Raw genomic sequence first — 21,606 nt, 5'->3', positions numbered from 1 at the left:
TATGAGAAATAGGGATTTTTCTTTCCATTACACAGATTCATGAACTCAGAGGAAAAGAATTTAGCCAAGACAGAGCCAGGCAATGAGACTTCAAGTAGGACTCATAGAATTTTCTCCGGTCTGCCTCCCTCCTTTCCAGGGGCTCTTTGACTCAAATCCACACTGGCACATTTGAGGCTCCATAATGGGTATAACCATGACAATTACATTTTCAATTTTCAGAATCAGTTGTATAACTTTCCAAACTTCATCAAAGAAGCATTCTAAAAATATCTGTTAACTCATGGGCAATCTTATTGTTTCCTGAGATCAAGCCCAGGGTCCCCCAGTTCTCTCTGTCCAGATAACATCAGCCATCTGCTTCTGGGTAACCACCATCGCCCTTTTCCACATAAGAGCATCTCTTGTGAACATTACCAGTATAAGATGTCACTGGCACCATCAACCAGGCCTTCAATACATTCTGTTGAGGGTCTCTAGATCCAATGTTGTATAAACCTGGGCCCTTTTCTCCTACCACTCCCACACCTGCCCTTTTGTGCTCAACCTAAACTCACTCCTGACTCTTCCCAAACCAGATCAGAGAGAACAATACAGAGGGAAGAGTCACAGGCCTAATTGCCCAGGAATAAAGTGTTGAGATGTTGAGCATGTCAGATATTTATTAGGAGTGCCCTGCAGATCAAAACCTGGGGAAGGGATGAGAACCGAGGTCAGTAGCAGAGCGAGACATTCAGTCGTACTGCAAACCCAATGGTAGTTTTGACTAACCTTGCAGAAAGCTCTAGAGTTAGAATTGATCCTTCAGCATTGTTTCTAGTGGAGCTAAAATACTTTACACTTCCACATCAACTATTTAATTAGATTGGCCACCTGACAGAGGGGGATCGATCTTAGGTGGGTGGCTTTCTGCACCAAAAGAGGGGACAGATGTCAAGGTTGTCTGCCAACAGTCCTCCAGCACCCTGGGAAGTAAACCCTCATTGAAGGGAACTTCAGAAGCACATGATAGCACCTACCACAGTATAGTAAAGAGCTAGTCTAGCTCCGCCAAGGTGTAGAACCAGCACATGCTTCACACCCAAGTAACCAGCTCAGAGTAACCAACATGTGAACTGGCCACATAATGTGGATTCCAAGAAGGGACACTGCCTGCCAACAGCCCCCTCCTAATCACTGTGTGCATGGGTCAACTCCTCCCGTGTCAGGAGCATGTGGGGCACTGCCCCCACTTCCCTGTCCAGCACTTCTAGGTCTCAACTGAGACTAGAGTTTGGTCCTGAATCCTCAGCTGCTTTTAGGGGGCCATAATCTCTGGTCAGTCTCTTCCCAGTCCTTACTCAGGAGATTCATTCTGTTTCCATTCTGCCATAAGTGGATGGAACATAGGCAGCTATGCCTCTGCACCCACCTACCATTGATTTCCATCTATTCCCTATATTCACCTTCTCTACTGTGTCAATCCTTGTCAGATAACAAGAACTTCTTGGCCCCAAAGAGAGTTCCCTCCATCACACTGACAAGGAGCTCCTAACTGCCTGTGATAGCAGCAGGGTCAGGCTTCTAGTTCCCACTTCTGGCCATTTCCAATTGCCCACATGGCAGGAACTCATTTTAAGTAACAAACATCTTCATGACATATGTGACTAAAGATGAGGTTGCAAGAGATTCTGAGGGGGAACTCAGAGACAAGCCTGCAAAGTTAAGAGTGAGCTACATTTATAATACCACTCAGGCCAAGGACATCAATTAGGGACTTAGAGAAATGGGGAAAGATGCATAGCCACAAATCTGTCAGCGACTGTCACTTCTTAGGCATTCTCCCATTCTGTCCATAAGCATTAACAGATATCTACTTTGGGCCACACTCGTACTGGTTTCTGGGGACACAAAGGTCAAGATGCTTGGATGAAAGTCTTATGTATACTTTCCCCCATGTTTCCACTTCACCTCGTAAAGGCTACATTTCCATCCACCTTCCTCACGTAGGGAAATGCCTTAGAGGGAACTCTGGTCCTCCTACCTTCTCACTCCTCCCTTCCTGTGCAAGGAGAATGTCTAATCCAATTGGCCAGCTTGGATTCAATAAGCTGCATGTGCCTAGTGGGCAGGGATACTGTCCCAAAGGCAGGCAACCCTTCTTTCATTTCCCTTTGCCATCCAGGCTCTAGTGCCATACATTCTCCTTCTCCTTCCCACCACTCTGTTGTGAACCCAGCAGGGCAGGACCCCTCTCAGGGGACAGACTCACCATTTTCCTTCTCTCTCTCCTTCACCCCACTCTTAACTTTTATGGTTGATGCAGGCAGGCATATAGTTCTAGTTCACAAAGTTGAGAGTTTGGAGTCTATGAGTCATGCTTTTTTTTCTTGGGATTTGTTCAACTTTTCGGGTCCTCAAGTTTAAACACAGGGTAGCACGTAGGAGATACCACTTGGCCCCAGGTTTAAGCCACAAGCACCTACATAGTTTACTAGAGTCTCTAGGTTTGATGACTACTGGGTGTTGTACAACCGCTATTGAAGTAGATAAAGGGATCCCCATTCAGCAATCAGTACCTTGCGTATACATTTTTAATGGTCAAATTTTGGGAAGAAGAGTGCAGGGCTTCTTTTGCTCCAAATCCCTAAGAAGACATAGTTTCTATTGTCCTGGAGTTGACTATCTAGTGGTTGAATAAAAAGAAATATTAGAAAAATACAGTAAAAAGATACCTAACCCAGCCTAAGGGAGTCATCCGTAAAGGTTCCTTTCAGAATAGATGCAGAACAGAGACTTTAGTGATGAATAAAGTAAATAAAGGTCACGGAGCAAGAGCCAATCTAGTTCAGTCAGAAGAAACTGCATTAGCAACTGTTCGGGGTCAGGTCGTGGCATGGTGTGAGGCAAGAGCCACAGGTAGCTAGCGCTGGTGTGTGAGAGCTTACGTCCAGTCAGACTGAGCTCATGAGACCCTTGCAGCTTGTAAGGAGAACGTGCGTATCTTATCCTCCGATTCATCTCTACATCCCTGAGGACATGCCAAAACATTAAGCCCATCTTGATTGACTCTCACATCTTGGAAAACAGACCAGACTTGAGCTTCCTTCAAAGTTCTGAGCAAGAAATAAATGCCAGTCAAGCCAGGACAATGCAATCCATATACTGGAATGGCTTTGAGCCTCCCCACTTCCAGGAGAAGCTTCTATCTGTCTAACTGGTCTACCTGCATCCGTTTGACCCTCATTACTTTAGCCTTCAAACCAGCCACACTACAAATCCAAATGTAATGCCTCAATAACGTCCCAATGCTTTCAGGAGAAAGTCCAATTTCTTTATTATGATGTCACAGGTTGAATTCTTCAAGAAGAAGACCCTGAGACAAAGGTTAGCATACAGGAATGTATTAAGAAGCAGTCTTGGGATCAATCCATATGGAAGGGAAGGGATGGAAAGGGAGCAAGACTGAAAAGAAGCCTCTAATTCAGCCCTTCATTCAACCCCAAAAGAAGTTCTGAACCCAGAGGACCTTTCAGAGGTGAACCAAGTAGGGCAAAGTGACCAAGCCTTAAAACACACACGTCAACAAGTCTTGGATGCAGACTACCCTGGGGAAAGGGTCATGTCCTCGGACAAGGCAACTCAATCCAAGGCACATTCCTAAAACAAGCTGATAGCTGAGGGCTGTCTTGCCCACAGCATTTGCAGCAACTGGAGGAATAAGGCCATTGGACTTGAAAGGAGATCTAAGTGATACATCACAGCATCCAGTACGTATGGCATCCAATGATTTTTATATTCTTTTATGACCTACTATATTAGTTTTCTAGGGCTGCCATAACAAAGCACCACAGACTGGTGTCCTAAACAATAGAAATGTATTTTCTCACAGTTCTGGAGGCTTGAAAGTCTGAGATCAAGGTGCCAGAAGGACTGGTGTCCTTTTTTAGTTTGTAGATGGTCATCTTCTCCCTGTATCCTCACATGGTCTTCCTTGTGTGCCGGCGTCTGTGTCCTGCCCTCCTCTTACAAGGACAGGAGTCACGTTGGATTTAGGGCCTATCCCAATGACCTTATTTATTATTGTTTTAAGTTCATTTTATTTTCAGAGAGAGAGAATGTGTGTGGAAGGGGCTGAGAGAGAGAGAGAGAGGAAGAGAGAGAGAATCCCAAGTAGGTTCCACACTGACAGTGCGGGGCTCAAACTCACGAACCATAAGATCATGATCTGAGCCAAAATCAAGAGTCAGAAGCTCAACTGACTCAGTCACCCAGGTGCCCCCCTAATGACCTTATTTTAACTTCATTATCTCTTCCAAAGACTTATCTTCAAATACAGTCACATTCTGAGATACTGGGAGTTACGACTTTGACATGAATTTTGAGGAGGCGCAATTTGCCTGTAACACCTTATCATTTCCCCACTATCAGCCATTCTCCCCACCATCTCTAGTCAAGTCACATCAAACAGCTGCTTTTTTTTTCCCCTGAATCTTATTCACTTACTTTCAAACAAGTTAAATCCCTAAGAGATACAACATCACATGGATTCGGTATCTAATGGCCTCAGGGGGAAGGTTGCTTCAAAATTTAGCAGAAACCATGCTGCTGTTCCATGGAAGCAAGTTACCTTTCCCTGGATTGCTTGGACTTTAGTTTGCTGCCAGGGGTCGCTTTTCCTGTACATGGAAATACATGTCTTGCCTACATAAAATTCAGTTTTATCTCAGGCATAAACACTTTCATTTTTGAGAAGAGCTACATGCTCCCTCTGTTTTAGAAGACCTTGCTTACAATCAGAAAAAAAAAAAAAATGGCCTTGGGCCACAGCCTTGGAGACAAAATTGGCATTTTAGAAGTCATGATCCCAGTAGGCCTCCATGAGCTCCAAGATGAAAAAAAAATTTTTTTTTTTTAAAAAGAGCTACTGGGGGCGCCTGGGTGGCGCAGTCGGTTAAGCGTCCGACTTCAGCCAGGTCACAATCTCGCGGTCCGTGAGTTCGAGCCCCGCGTCAGGCTCTGGGCCGATGGCTCAGAGCCTGGAGCCTGTTTCCAATTCTGTATCTCCCTCTCTCTCTGCCCCTCCCCCGTTCATGCTCTGTCTCTCTCTCTGTCCCAAAAATAAATAAACGTTGAAAAAAAAATTTTTAAAAAGAGCTACTGGCTGACTCTGGAACATGCCATGCTGGTCTAAACCTCTATGCTTTGCACAGGCTGTGCCTTCTGCCAGAAAAGCTCTCCCTACTTTGCCCCATGGGCACCTTTATATGACCTGTGTCTCCTTCAAGAGTCAGCTAATGTGCTCACCCCTCTCTGAAGCCTTCCTCACAGTGACCTGCTTCATTAGGACCTTATCTCCCTTGCCCCGCGATGAGAGACAGTTGTCTCAGGATCTAGTGGGTGTGTAGCATGATCTGTAAATGTGTGTCGTTTGAGTGTCTGGCTGATAGTTGGTGCGTTGAGTGATTTGGCAAGGATTGTGAAATGACCACAGCTTCTATTTTTCTCAGTAGATCAGACACCAGTGTGGGTGTGGAGGAAGACGGAAGGATGGTCAGAGAGTACAACGTTGCTGACTCTGAAGCTGGAGGAAGGGGACCGTGGGCTGAGGAAAGTGGACAGTCTCTAGAAGCCGGAAAAAGCAGGGAAAAGGACTACCCACTAGAGCTTCCCGAAATGAATGCAGCCCTCCTGATTTTAGCCCAGTGGGCCTTCTTGCCTCCTGAACTGTAAGATAATAAATGTGTTGTTTTGAGCCACTCACTTTGTAGTAACTTGGTACAGCAGGGGAACACTGGCACACCATTCCAAACAGGCCTTTCCCACCTTTGCCCTCATGCTCTAGACCTACTTCATGTATGCTGGGGAGGGTAATCTAGGTGACCAACACTGGGGAATTTTCCTGACTCAACACCAGGGCTTCTGAAGACCCAGGAGAGCCCAATATCAATGCATTTGGTGAACTCTGTGAAGGTATGTTCTGTGTGGACACCATGGTAGGAGCTATGTGATTACACGGGGTCAAATCTGCTCCAGCTTGCTCACAGACTACAGGATAGATACGGTGACGCGTGCAGTGACCAAAAGCAGGTTCATAAGAGGGGCAGAAAGTGGGGCTAGCACTAAGGTTCCAGGACAACGGTCACGGAACATCACAATGGTACCACTCTGCCCCCTCTCCACCCTCAGGTGTGCTCTTAAAAATTAACAATCAAGGTGACAGTAAATCTTGGAAACACCGGAACACAGATTACAAATGGGAAAAAGCAGGACAGTATTGTCAGAGATGGCACAAGCAGGACTCTGAAGGACCCATCAGGCAACAGGGAGCCATGACAGATTCTGGAGAAGAGGATACAGTAAGGGTAGAGTGTGCAGGATAAGCATTGTGGGTGGCACAGACACAAAGCAGAAGGGGAACCTGGGGTGATTATCATGTTCAGCTCCGAAGCCACATCACTGACTTTTCTTACCATTCCTAACACAATGAGTCTGACAGATCTGAAGTTGTTTTTTTAATTACCATTGACAATATTGTGAACTTCGTTCACTTAATCTCCATTAAAGTCATTGAGGATGATGCATGGACCTTTTAAGCTACTAAAAAAAAAAGAAAAAAAAACCCTGAAAATAGATTCTCAAAACTTCCCTATCCATAGCCCAACAGGCCAGACCAACAAATACTGCTTAACATTAAAGGTAAATAACTAATGCATAAACGGGGAGTAAATTGTACTCCCATTCTCTATTAATTGCCTGACATATTAATGCTATTTTAACAAACCATCTGTGACATTCTTGCAGCCCAGCCTCAAAAGGTAGGTGTTGGTATATAAATTAAAGGATAATAATAAATAAAACTGTAACGAATCTCCATCTAGCTTTTCACATTTTTCATGGAATTTTCACATGCCTTATGTCACCGGACTTCATAAGCACTGTGTGGAGTTGCTCTTAATAGATACTTAGAAAGGTTGAAAGCCAGGAGCCAAGCCCAGGTGGCAAAGCTCGAAATGCTTTGCTCTTTTCACAGAATCACAGCGTTTCTTATGTTTGAACAAATGGCACAACGTGTGTGAGAAGAGACAGGACGTGAAGCCGGATGACAGAATATCCAAGCTGAAACACCCAGCAAGGCTAAGGCAGAACAGCGACTTCCCACAAAGCCAAAGCGAGAATGGGCCCCGCCAGACCCGATGACCTTATTCCAGGTCCAGAAGTCCTGAAATGGAAGCTGTCAGCGCAGAACAGGCCTGGATGATTCAGACATACTGGTTGCAGAGCAGTGGCCAGTAGGGAATGCGGGTTTTGTTTTGTTTTGTTTTGTTTTTTTATATCCAGGGAAATGGCATTTCTCTGTCACTTAAAATAAGTATGTGATTTGAAGGAGGAGGAATCAACAGATTGGGATGAACCATACGCCAGGCACTGCACTGGACTCTCAACAATATTCTCTTACTGATTTCTCATAAACACTGGGCCAAGTTGATACAAAAGCCCCATTGTACAGAAAAACAAACTGAGCATTGGATCCAAGAGTATAATACATTCCCCCATGGTCACAGAATGCCCCTATCATTTACAGGTTAAAAACCACTCATTTGTGACATCCAAAATATGATCTGATGTGCCACCTGCCTGCACAGATAGCACACAACGAGGATTAAATCTAAGCCAACCTGTCTCCCAAACACATGTTTCTGTGTCTGTTGAAGAATCCAATTAATAGGGGCTGAATACACAGGCAAATACAGACATTTCTACCATGCCATGCTATCCTCTTTGTGATGGGATAAACAGAGAGGAAAAAGGATGTAAATTACAAGATTTTTAAAGCAACCAAGAGGCATAAATGGACAAACTTAGTGAACAACAAGAGTATTCACAAAGAACACTCGCCTGGATCCAGACCGGGAGTGCATCTAGGATGGTTATTCTGAGGAAAGCAACCACATAATTTGAAAGGTGCCTGTGGCACTAACACCCCCTTGAAAACATGGCCCCACGGACACTATACATCGGGGTCTGATGAAGGAATGTGGTGAGGAACACAGAGGCCACTCACTCTCCCCCATCAATGCACAATCCTGCTTAACAGCACTTTTCTTGTGGGTGACTCTCCCTCCTGGGACAATAGTGACGTTCCAAGGTTGATCCCTCCAATTCTCCAGTTTCCACCACTAATGGCTGGGACTTGAATCCACTGCCAAGACCAGCTTCCAGTAGCCAGCCACGGAGCCAGTGCATCAGGAACCTGAGCATCGGCCACAAACGTGACAAATGTGCCCAGGATGAAGCTTATCAGCCTTTGAGGCACAGAGCTAGCTGACTTGGCCCATATGGGAAGGTGGTGAATCCAATGAGGGCAGAGAGATACTACAGCTGTCATGTGGGTATAGGCCAATGTTTCGTGGAAGATTCAATTCCTGTTTCATCCTCTTCCTCTCCACCCAACCACCGCCATCATCCTGAGGGACATTAACGTGCAGAGCTGACTCAGCCAACTGCTATCATGGTGTTGTGAAAAGCGGCTGAGAATGGAAAAGACCCCCTACCTTCACGTCCCAGCCTCGAACGATGACTCATTTGTGGCTCCTTAATCAATCTGTTTCTTCCCTCTCTGCCTCAGTCTCTTCCCTGTAAAATAAGAATTTCCATGAGATTAAAGGGGAAAAGCCATCTAAAGCACTTAGGGTTGTATTTAGTGTAATGTTAGTGACCATTTTTACCTCCCCATCAGCTGCCAGACCCTGGATCTTATGGTCACCACCCAGAAAGTTTCTGGCTTTGAAATCTTAAAAATCTAACATCTGACCACAGCCTAGGTATTCTCAGCTCTTTTAACCATCTACCATCTTTTGTCTGACCTTATCATGGTATCCCACTCTTTGAGTTCTCTATGCATATCAGCTCCCTGTTCCAGGCTTCTCTTAATCCCATGGCTCTAAACCATCATTTCATTAATTCTCTGGCTCCTTGCTCTATAGCTCCCCAGCCATACTTCCCATAAGTAGAACCACGGGACAAAGCAGCCATCTGCTTCTGCTGCTGCCCTATCAGTTCCCATTTTATGCCGGGGATAATGACCCAGTGACGCCCTATGCCGGGCCCCATCCCAGCTGCAGCATTAACACCCCTTGGGCCTCAGGCAGCTCACCTCCATTGTTCTAAGTTGACCTGCTACATTCTCCCAAGCCCCAGCCCCACTTGGTTCCCCTGTCTCACAGAAGAGCACCTTGCTTCCTACTTCAGACTGATCAGAGAGGGATTACATATAAACTCTCTGTTTTGTTTCATTACCCACAAATTTGGAATGCTTTCCATTTCTTCCTACCACATCCTCCTCCTCAGAGGAAGATGAGTGTGCTTCTTCCTTCCTCTGTACCATGTACCGCTCAGGAGTCTTGCCCATCAGTTATCACTTCTGTATTCTGCCCTGCCAGGTGACCCCCCAGCAAAGACTCCTTCCATCAGCATATAAATATGCTTGGACTTCCCATACCTCAAAAACAAAAGGAAAATCTCCCTTGAGCCTCTACCTCCCTCCAGCTCCCTCACACAGATATGCTCCTTCAAAGCACTGTCTATACTTGTACTCTCTGCTCCTTTACCTTCCACTAGCTGTACAGACCAATTTTCCAAGATATTTCTCTAAGAAGGTCAATAACAAACACGGAGCTTCACTTGACTCCCTTCTCTTCCTCACTTCTCCTACCTAAGAATCCAAAAGTTCCATCAACTCTGATGCTTCATGCATAGCAGCTTTTAATTCTGTTCCATCTCTCCATTCAACGTACCCCAACCTTCCAAACTCATCCAAAGACATCTAAATCACACTTCTCTGCGATCTGGCCTCTACTCCATGCCAAAGAGGGAAAAGAGGCAAAGGAGGAATGTTTCTCTCCTTGCTCAGCATCCTGAAGTGGTTCCCACTATATTGCAGGCAGATCCGCTCCCTTCTGCATGATGTACAAGGAAGGTTCTTAAGATCTGGGTGTAGTGCATGTGGCCACCATAAGGGCTAACTGAAGTATGGAGACTATAGATCTCAGTGTACTTCTTCTACAAAATGCTTTCAGTAGGACATTAAAAGTGTTTCAAAACTTTCAGAGGAAACTCATCAAATGTTGGCATTTCACAGAAAATTCATCAAATATTGGAATGCTTTTATGACCTAATGTCCTTAAGAACAGATTTTATATGGTTATTTCTTGAGATGTTTCTCAATGCAGAAGGTACCACTCAACAAAGATGCTGTGAGAGGGGACTTTCATATGACCCAGATGTGATCTCACGTGACATCTGCAAATGCAAGATCAAAACGTCCTTCCTCCTGACCACAGCAAATCCAACTATTCATTCCGACCGTCAACCCTAAGATTCCAGCATTCTGACTGAGGCAGCTATTTCTATGCTTCTTTCCAGATGAGGACCCTGAAATTCCAAAATGAAAGGGAACTCTCTTCAAGTCCCACTTCCAGTGTCCATAGCTGAGTTGGGACCAAAACCTGGTGGTCTCTTGCCACTGAGGTGTGGGGGTGTCTGCCCACAGGTGCCGAAAGTCCACATGGTCCAGTGTGAGAGGCCCCTTAGTTGTTAACAGTGTGTTGTTAGCACAGAGGCTGTGATCAGTAAGAAGGTCTAGGGGCCACAAGCAACCACACAGACAGAGGAGGAGGAGGAGGAGGAGGAGGAGGAGGAGGGAAAGGAAGAGGGGAGGACTCCAAGGGGAGGAGTAGGGATGGCATACATGCAGCCACAATGGATGAAGCATGAGATGAAGGGGAAAGAGGACACACTGAGCCTGAGCTTGGCCCCACAGGAGACCCCCTCGGGAGACTGAGTACTGTGTTGCCTACTCTGACTTAAGAAGCACTGAGTTCCCTCTCTGAGTCAGACCGTATTTTCATCAAGGCCTTCAGTCCAGCCCTAGAACACCAAGCAGAAGACAGTCAGATAATCACTCTGCTGTTTGATTTTTTTCCCTCCCACCAGTAGACAATTATGCATCACTCCAGGCTTCTGGTAGCACAGTCAGTTCCACACTAAATGGCTCCCAACATCCAAGTCAGATGCACAGTGCCATTGACATGGCTGGTACAGCCTGCAACCCAGCATAGACCAGCCTCCCTTGAGTATGCACACACACACACACACACACACACACACACACACCTGCACGCACAAACACACAAGCATTGGTCTCAGAGTCAGTGAATGACCAGCTTCTCCACCCAGTTGGCCAACTTCAAACCAAGGAATCAGCTTCAGTCCTGCTTTCAAAGCAGCCCATGGAGCCAAGTCTGTCTAATCTCCATGATATGTCTCCCTCTTCCTAGTCCCCACACTCCTCACCTGGCTCCAAACCTCTTGATCCTAAACTTGGATTAGGTCTCCCTAATCCCTATCTTCCCTTCTACATAACCGACGTAAAATATAAACACATAACCCCTCTGATTAACTTCCTTCAGTTCCATTGTCCCTAATAAAGTTCAACCTCCCCATTGTTCACAACAATGAATCCCAGCCCTTCACCTGGCTAAGCATTGAACACCAATCATTCATTAATTCATCTACTCAACAACTATTTATTGAGTATCTACGCCATGCCAGGCATTGTTCTAGGCACTTTGGATAAATCCAAAGCAATGACTCCTGTCTTCACAGAGCTTACATTCTAGTTGATGAAGAAAGAAGTAAGTAATATCCATAATAAGTATGTAAATTACATAGTATGTTAGAAGGTGGTAAATGCTATGGAAAAAATAAGACGGAAGACAGAGAGAGGAGGTCGGGCATGCTGGGGGTAGGGTGGAAGGCTTTTAAGTATAAACTTGGTGGTCAGAATCATCCTGAGAAAATGACATTGGAGTAAAGACTTGAAGGAGGTAGTGTTGTAAGTCTATTCTATTCTAGGAAAGACTATTCGGTGTTGTAAGTCTATTCTATTCTAGGAAAGATTATTCTAGGCAATGGGAGGAGCCAGTGCAAAGGCCCTGAGGTTCCTGGGAAATAGCATGGAGGCCAGTGTGGACAAAAGAAAGTTAACAAGAGGGAGAGGCATGGGAAATGCCATCAGAGGGGATAAGGAGGCCAGATCATGCTCCTCTCTCACTCCCTACCCTGCGACTCATGAGTCTCCCCCCTAACACTTGTCACTGTTGCAATTCCCCAGCAGGTTGGGTGTCCTCATGCCCTAGCACCTGTGCTTATGTTCTGACCCCATGTTGCCTGATCACCAACTCTTCTGCCCACCACAGAGCTCTGATCATCCGTTTCCCAATCCTCCCATTTTCCTTGACCATAAAGCTAGTATAGCATTAAAAACTGAAATGCAGTTACCCAGCTCCTGGTCTCTATCACCCCCTGGACTGAGTTACTTCAGGAAATGAATCCCATCATCCCTGTCCTCTCTTTTTCCCTAAGAATCACATGGCTACAGAGACACTGGATAAAAGAATAGGCAGTAAAGCATAGGAGAAAGGGAAGTTGGAAAATAGTGCTGAGGGTTGAGATTATCTTGGTCGAATACACACCTAACCTCATTGAAACTCAGTTTCCCTGTCTGTAAAATGAACATAACAATTGTGGCTCCACCTACCTTCCAGAGTTATTCCATAGGTAAAAGGAGACTAGACAGGGACACAGCTTATGGAGAGGGGCTAACCAACTGCAAAGGGTTATCATTATTGTTCCATTGCTGTTACCTAGCAAATCCTTTGTGCTAGATAAAAAGATGCCTCTGGTTCCAAACATGTCCCAGTTATGTGCTTTGGTTCCAGGAGAGGCAATGTTGGAGGAAAGATTATCTTGTGTCACATGTGATTTCTTCGCAAAATGGGGCACAGGGAGCCTGACTCCCTGTGGAGAAGAGCCTCCCGGGTAATGAATTAGGAGGGTCCTCCGAATGATCCATCCACACTCTGTCCAGCAGGTCCAGCAGGCACTGACTGAACCACACCTGCCGAGGGAACGCCAGCTGCCCCTCCCCCAACCCATCCCCACCCCCACAAATTGTCAAAAAGGCACCGTGATAGATAGAGCTCCCACATGCCACAAGGTAAGTGTTTAAATCTTTTATAAGACAGTCAATGGCCTTTATAAACCCTCAGACAAGAATTACACTGTGTCTGAGATGGGGCTGAAAGTCAATGGGAAATTGATTCTGTCTAGCTGGTGCTGTTTCAAGGAGAAGGCTTGCTGGGTGCCTTTGGGACCAAACGTGCCATCTCCCATGTGCCCTGGGGTGTAGCGTGTCACATGCTGTGAATACAGAGATACTGGGGCCCATTTCCTGGCAGAGGCCCCAGGGAGCTGTGAGTTCCAACCACAGGAAGACCCTGGAGGGCATCGACCAGCACCAGGGATAGTTATGAACTGTGTTTACCTTCCCAAGAATTGATGCCAGACCAATCATGCCACTGCCTGCATCCCAGGTGGAGAAGCCAGAAGATGATAAACGGCCATTGATCTGGAGGCAACCAGGGGGGTGAGGCATACCTACAATTACTCTCCTTTGCTAATGACCCCATTAGCCATTGGATCAAACACAGTTAGAGGCTGTGATGACGCTGGGGTTATTTTTCTGCCAATACCCATTGGCCTGATGCATACTGTCCTTCCAGGGGTGCCAGAGGGGGCAACAGGACCCCCGGTTTGGGACTTGGGAGCTCCAGGGTCCCAGTGTGCCTACTTTCTCTGCAGCACAGGCCTGGTCATGACAAGGATGGCTCTGGGTCACAAGTGAGTGGATAGACCTTGGCAGGTAAACCAAACAACCCCCATCCTGGCAGGCAGCTGGGGGGGGGGGGCAGTGGGAAAAGCACCCACTGTGGAATCAGGCAAAGGTGGAGAGTGAAACCTGGCCATGCGATTAACTAACCAAGTGACCTCATGGAAACCCCTTTCCTGCCCGGGGCCAGGCCAAGTATAACTCAGGGATGATACTTAGTCTGTCTCCCAGGACTGCTCGGAGAATAAAATGTGACAGCACAGGCCACATGCAGGGCACAGAGCAGGCACTCAGTGCTTCTCAGCTCTGCTCACCATCCAGTGCTGAACCCCAAACTCGAGGAGCAGGTGGAGCTCTCCCCTGGAAGTGGATGGACCGGAATCACACAATAAAAATGGTAACGTGATCCCAAGTACTGACCACATGTAAACACTGGAACCAGCGCTTGCTGTACATCACCTTGACCCTTCTTTGTCCCCATTTTATAGATAAGGACACTGGGGCCCAAGGAGTTTCAGGAGGTCAGTTCATCCAACAAGAGCAAATGTTGAGGATGTGATTACTAAGGGCCTACTCTGCACCAGACAGCCTCCAGGGGACCCGGTGATGACGCTGAGCGAGACAGAGGCTGCTCTGAGGTCAGGCGTCGGCAAAGCCCAGGCTAGAATCAAGGTCTCCTGCCATCAAGTGCTGGATCCTTCTCTGTCCCCTGCCATTTCTCCCACTAGAAGGGACTCCTCAGAGGATCACTGTGTGCCCCAGCTCAAAGTGTCCTTGACATTTGTCCCGACTCCCCAGCCTGCTTTACAAACGAGGTCGTGTTTTGCAAGGCCACACAGCGAGGGGGAGAGGAGCTGTGATCTTGAAATGGGACTGGTGCAACTCCGCGTCAGGGCTTCCCTCTTCACCGGCTGCCCGTTTCCTAGAATGCAGCACTTCCTGTCTGTAGGAAGCCAGCAGTCCACAGTGTGCCATGGACCCTGGGAGGTGGGCAGAAGGAGAGGGCCTCTGTGCGCATGAACCATTCACAAATATTTACATAGCCTGCAAGAGAAACCACCCTGTCGGGCTGAGAATAAGGGCGGAATGAAACGGCATCCTAGCATCCCTGCTCCTCTGTCTCTGGTTAAGTCATACCATTGGTACTAGATGGTCAGGTATCTTTGAACTGAAAGGAGTTTTATTTGAAAACTCTTCAGGGTGCCAGAGCAACAGTCTTTTTCCACATCAGTAGTCTACCCAAGGCAGGCTCGGCAAAGAAGAACAAATATGACCGTCTGCTGCGGAGGGGCGGGGCGGGGGGCAGAGTGGTGGTGGGATTAGTAAGGATGAGGTCAGCCAGGAAAGGACGGCAAAGAACAGCCCCCCTGTTGTCAGACAGAGTCACAAATAAACACTTGCTGGCAGCTGGAAATTCAGCTCTTAAACCCTGCAAAATGAGAAAAACCAGTCATGGTCAGAAAGGGTATATTGTCTGATGGGGTGACACAGCACAGAGTGGGATTCAGACCAAGAGCCACTGAGCCATTCCGATGAGGCTCGGCCTTTCCTACCTAGAAAGTGGGCAGAAAGCAAACACCCAAGTGCTTAGAGGTGATGTTTCCATGCTGCCATACAATTGAGAAATCCAGCATAGATATGTCTATTCATCTATCAGGCAACTGTCGAACACAAACTGCATGCTAGCACCATGCCAGGCTCTGGGGACTCAGCTATCAGTCTTCCTCTCCACCTTTATGGAATTTAAAATTTAGCAAGGAACACAAACACAGGAAAATGCAATTACATGAGGGATGTTAGTGGTGGCCTGTGTGCCCAAGAGGCCAAGGAAGGAGGGAGTGGGGAGCTGTGGAGACGGCAGTGGAGGGTCGAAGGGGCTGGAGAAGTGACTAGCACGGCAGGGAAACTGATTACATAGAGAGGAGTTAGATAAATAACTAACTAAACCGAGGATAATGGGAGCCAGGTCTCTGATGGTCAGAGAAGGATTTACAAAGATGGAAATGGAGGTTAGAATGAGAGGTATTGAGGCAGTGGATTAGAAATAGAGGCAGTGGATTAGAAATAAAGGCACTGTGGGCGCCAGGGTGGCTCAGTCGGTTGAGCGTCCGACTTCGGCTCAGGTCATGGTCTCACAGTTCGTGGGTTCGAGCCCCGCATCAGGCTCTGTGCTGACCGCTTGCTCAGAGCCTGGAGCCTGCCTCAGATTCTGTGTCTCCTACTCTCTCTGCCCCTCCCCCGCTCACGCTTTGTCTCACTCTGTTTCTCAAAAGTAAATGAATGTAAAAAAAAAAAATTAAAAAAAAGAAATAAAGGTACTGGTATGAACTGAATTTTTAAAATTATATATGGAAATAGATATGGAAATCTATATAGATAAGCAACTATCAACCAGGAGTGATTTTGTCCCTTATGGACAATGGCAATGTCAGGAGATACTTGGGGTTGTAACAACCGGAGGAAGGGGTGCCTACTGGCATGTAATAGGCACAGACATCCTACAATACACAGAACACTGTCCCCAACCAAGAATTCTCCAACACCAAATTTCAATAGTGCTGTGGCCCAGAAACCCTAATATAGATGTGTGTGTGGGCATGTACGCACATGTGGATGGATGAATGGACGGACAGACAGATAGTTCGAGACAGATAAAAATAGATGTATTTGTTTGTATGTGTATGTATCATATATGTATATAATAATATAATATATATCACACACATATATGCATACATAGATTTCCTAGCTAAGTTGCCTAAGTGGACCAGGAGCAATGACACTCCAGTGGCTATGAACACATCCATTACCCAGAGCTTGGTTTCTAAATACCATTGTCTACTAAAAGGAACCAAATTTCCCCTGGAGAAATAGCTAATTTCAGAGCTGGCACAGAAAACGTGTAACGGGAGCTTGGAAAATGTTTCTGTGCCAGAAAGTAGAGAAGTGCCCAAAGAATTATGGGAATATGTTCAAAAGGGCAAAAGGAGTCAGATTCAAGAACCTCCCACCAGCTAAACCTGAGACAATGTGAACATCAGAATAAATCAGAATAAAATATGAATAAAATATGAATCTATGCATTCATATGAATAACTAGTTAAAGAACAGATAAATGAGGGAGAAAGGGAAACTCTTCCTTACAGTAGAATAACTAAAAAATGTAGGAAAATTGTGAAAATAGAAAATCACCATTTGACAACCATCATAGTGGTGGCTAACTCAGCAGGAAGCATCAATAGAAGCCAAGGCTAGCGGGCAGAGGTTTGATGAGGTAAAGAATATTGACAGCCTTTCAGAGAATCTCCCCACAAAAATGCCTTTAAATTATACATAGAAACTGGTGACTTTATGGTAGAGAAACTTGGCATATACCAACTTGACCAGGTGATCAAAATTACCATGAAAGGACAGGATAGATTGGCATCGGTGTGGTCCATTGAGAAAACACAGCATCATTTCCATGGCATTAAGGACAAGATATGGAATGGTTCCAGATTGAAGAAGAATAACGTATACGAACAATTCACCACGGTGGACTGAACCAGAGAGGAGGATGATATATTGATGGGGAAGTTGGGGAAATCTGAATAGAGGTGGGTAACAGCCCTCTTTCAGTGTTGATTTCCTGAATTAAATGGTTGTCCTGGGGTGATTAGACAGTTTTCTTGTTTTAAGGAAACGTATACTGGCGTTTTGGGGGAAGGTGGACAATTGTATATACAATTGTATATTGCTCTCAAATGATTCAGAAATGAATAAATTGGTATTAAATATGCACATACATGTACACAAATACAGAGGGAGAACAACAGCAAGAGAGAGAAAAGGTGAGGAATGGAACAAATGAGGTAAAAAGTTTAAAAATTCATGACTTATAGGGAATTCGAAATTATTTTTTAAAAGAATATAAAAATATGTAAACTATTGTTTACATATATTGCTATATGAGTACTATATAAACTATTGTGCCAATTACAAAATTATAGTCATACAGTAGGATATTCACATAATATACATGCAACCCACCATGCACACACACATATGAAAAATATGAAGGAAATGTACAAATATGTTACTGATGGTTATCTCTGAATGATTAAATTGTCAGAAATTTTTATCTTTTTTAAATGTCTCTCCATATGGTCCAAAATTTCTCCTGTGAACATACACTGTCTACTGCTTTACGATTGGAAAATAGCACTGTGTGTGTCATCAAATAATTTGACAAAAAGAAATAACGAACTTGATTTCTGAGGGCATTTTTCCTCCATTCAAAACTGGCCACCCAGTCAGTCACTCGCGGAACTACCTGGAGGCTGCTCAGTGAACACCCTGGGGTTGAATGAGGCAGAAAGAGCACAAAAAAGAAGTCTGGCATCTCTGGACTGTGCTGTGGTCCTGCCCATCGGTCAGGCCTCCCTCATCTGGGTAATAGGATTCATGGTCTATCCCTTGAAGCATCATCAAGACTCAGAGACTTGAGATGTAGACATTTTTCACCCGTAAGGTGCTTATGCATGGGAGGTAATATGAAGACACAGGTAAAGAGATCATCATCACTCTAGTAGTTAATTACTACCGTCACTGGGGCAAGCTCTCTCCCACCTTTAACTTCATTCTCAATACCACTATCAGTAAGCATCCCAGTCTACAGATGAAGAAACGAATGCACAAAAACATTAACACTCATTTGTCTAACATCATCCTCGCAAGTGACAGAATCAGGATTCATACTTGGCGCTGACCGTAAAACACACAAGCCATCCACCTCCACTACCCCCACGATGCCTGCCTTCCCTTGGCACAAGAACGGTCACCTAACCCTAAGATGCCCTCGAGGCAGAAAAACAGAAAGCAACTTTAAGTAGATTGGATATTTCTGAAACTCTCCAGTCTTGGTGACAGTTGCCATACCAGGCTTTTCTCTCACCAGGAAGACAGCTTCTGGGCACCTCTTTATATGCCCTCCATGTGTTCCAGCATGCTGTTCCGGGTCCAACAGTGGCATTTAGTAAAGGCCCCTCCACTTCAAGGCTGCCTTTCTTGGTCATGACAACCCACAGTTAATTAAAAAGAAATACCGAAGCAGATGAGGAAACATCCCAGTGACAGTTCCCTGAGTCTGGCATCCCACCTGATAACTCCTGGGTCACATGGAGGAAGTCACATTGCGTCCGGGAAGCCAGCTGTGTGAGTGGTCACTTCTTTCAGGACCGGCAACACACAGGTTATTCCCGGGGACCACTGACTCCGTAGTTTCCTTATCTTATTTGATGTTTTTAATTGTCCTTATTTCCACAACAAACAAACCTTCAGAGACTACACACGAAATGAAAAGCCATTTGTTTCCACCCGTTAAGCTGCTTAATTTCTTCCAGGAGGAGATCTTCCCTTTGACTTTTGCAACTATGGAAATATTGTGAAGACCCAAAGTATATGAAAAAGATCAATAGGTCTTCTAAAATGAAGGATTCTACTTCAGAGCGTGACTGTCCTAGCTGAGCCTCGGCTGTTTTTATTCTATTGTGTCTTCTCTTAAAATTGATGTGAGAGGCAAACAAAAATACTGCAAGAATTAGAATCAGATAACATCGGCACTTCTGGGGACATGAAAGGCAACAGAATCCAACAAGGTCATTTGAAAAAGGAGAAACCAAGTCCTACACAGTCGATGCACCTTACTCAGTGTCACAGAGCCACTCTGTGGTCCAGCTGGGATTCTAAGTCATAAGCCCCGAACAATCAGTATTCAGAATGTCTCAGACTGAAATTATCTACATTAAAGGGTTTGCAGCCACTAGCCTATAAGCTCACCGAGGGCAGGCACTGTGCCTCATCCGGGGGCTTAGCCAGCAGATGGCACTTATAGGTATCCAGCAGGCATTTTTTACGCAAAGAAATGAATGATTTCTAATATCGTTTTAGCGGAATTCTAAGAACACTTACAAAAGCATCTATTTTAAAACATTTTTATTTGCATTTAAAATGAAGTTCTATATGGCCAAGCCCAGACGGGTCTCATGCTCATGTTTACTAAACAAAAGATGACTGGTGCTGTGATCATTAATCAGTTGGCATTGACTGAAGCTCTTAATGAAATGAGGCATGAACTGTTTGAGAAAGCAATTGAAAGCCATCATACATGCCATGAATCATCTCTCGAATGCACATTTATTAAATCAGAATTCATAACTTTGATATTTTATCTAACAGGTTTGTTACCCTTTCGAGACTCTATTGGTGAATAAAAAGACAGATGTTTCCAGAGCTAAATTGGAGGAGGGATGAGGGAGGGAGAAACCAGCCAGACATCAATTAAAGGGAACAGGCAGCAAAATACCATTACCCAATGTCTGGGTTTTGCGCTATCGTCTTGAAAGAAAGTTCAAAGAAACCTTGGCAAATGAACAGATACGGAAGCAGGATGCAACACTGAAGGTTTCAGGGGTCTGCCTGGTAGCAGGCAGATGTTGTGATGGATCCAGAGGTGGTGACTGTTTGGGGTTGCGGAGTTGACTGTCATCAAGGGAAACGTCAGTGAAACAAAAGTCAGACTAATGCAAAACCCTATTTTTACTTCCTGAGGGTGCCAGGGAGCTGGAGGGGAATCAGAATCCTCTCCCATTTCCAGGATCTTCAAAGACACCTGCTTCTTTTAGTTGAAGCAAATATATATCACATCAGTGTCACATCCCACGACTATTGTCCCAGGCACCTCTTTTGGATGATCCAATAAAAGTGGATTGAGAGGCGTGTGAAGATGTTTAGCTCTTTTGACTGCTGTCGGCAGTAAATTGGTGGATCAAGGTGACATGGTCCCCCATGGCTCACAATTGCCACACTTCTTAGAGTCTCCTCTTCATGAAAGCAGACCTGGAATCCTTATAGGCAGCGCTCTGGCACTTTTGTGTAAAGGAGACCTTCCTTTTTAACTGCTTTGACACAACATGGCCATTCTCCTTCAAAGCCTTTCAGACCCACCCTTTCGCCAGCCAGAATCATGGTCCAGCCACTGAGTTACATGCCCCAGGAACGTTCTGGTACTTTCTTCGCACAGAACAACTCACATCTAAATAACAGCTTTTCTCCACTGTAATCTGATTAGATGGCCGTAAGTAGGACGATCCCAGGGATAAACTTGAACAATGACACATCGACCAAAAATAACCACCTGGGTCATCATATGCAGTGGCAGTGGCTTCTCCCTTTTATCTATGTTAAGCAAAGGACATTCAGTTCTAAAACCAAAAGCGTGGAGAACATGCACCCGATTTGAGGAAGGCAAAAGCCGCCAATGAGTGCAACAGACACATGCTGCCAACCTCTCCTCCGTCTCTTTTTAAGAACACCAGAGAACTAGGTGTTTGTTCTATGGGACATAGGCATTCAAGACCGATAGCTGCTCCTTGTGCCCCTCCGGATTGGGGCTGGAAAGTAGCTACAAGCCACAGCCACATTTCCCTGGGTCAGTGGCTCTCAAACCGAAGGGTGCATCACAGCCACGGGGAGGGCTTGTTAAACCACAGACTCTGGAACCCCACCCCAAGACTTTCCAACTCAGCAAGTGTGGGGTGGGGCCCAGGAATTTGCATTTCTGGCAACTTCTCGGGGGATGCTGCTGTTACTAGCTAGCGCAGGAGCCACAGTTTGAGAACCAGCCCCGTAAGCAAAGTCTCATCAGCAAAACCCCACCACTTTCTACAAGGCAAGATGGAGGAGATGAAATTCACCAGCCTTCGGACCTATGTTCTCATCTTGTTTTAGTGCCTCTGAAGAGACCTATTGGCTGTATTTTTTTTTAACTTCTCTGTTAATCTGCAGTACTATGCTAGCCCTTCAACTTAAGACAGCGAGAGTGAGACAGAGATTCACCCTCATGTCCTCAACAGAGG

The 21,606-nt window shown here is 45.5% G+C and overlaps 1 long non-coding RNA gene across 2 annotated transcripts in view; it reads right to left on the bottom strand.

Moving 5' to 3' along the window:
- The window catches only part of LOC147573425 (uncharacterized), a 783,429-nt gene that overhangs the window by 394,905 nt on the left and 366,918 nt on the right, over positions 1 to 21,606 (bottom strand). For both annotated transcript variants that reach the window (XR_015244758.1, XR_015244759.1), the window contains exon 5: positions 8,535 to 8,616. This is a non-coding gene — a long non-coding RNA (uncharacterized LOC147573425). The remainder of the gene's footprint in view (positions 1 to 8,534; positions 8,617 to 21,606) is intronic.

This window comes from Puma concolor, chromosome E2 (genome assembly GCF_028749965.1).
Source record: "Puma concolor isolate L17-30 chromosome E2, mPumCon1.1.hap2, whole genome shotgun sequence".
In the NCBI taxonomy this organism is placed as follows: domain Eukaryota; kingdom Metazoa; phylum Chordata; class Mammalia; order Carnivora; family Felidae; genus Puma; species Puma concolor.
This window is presented reverse-complemented; position numbering and strand designations above follow the sequence as displayed.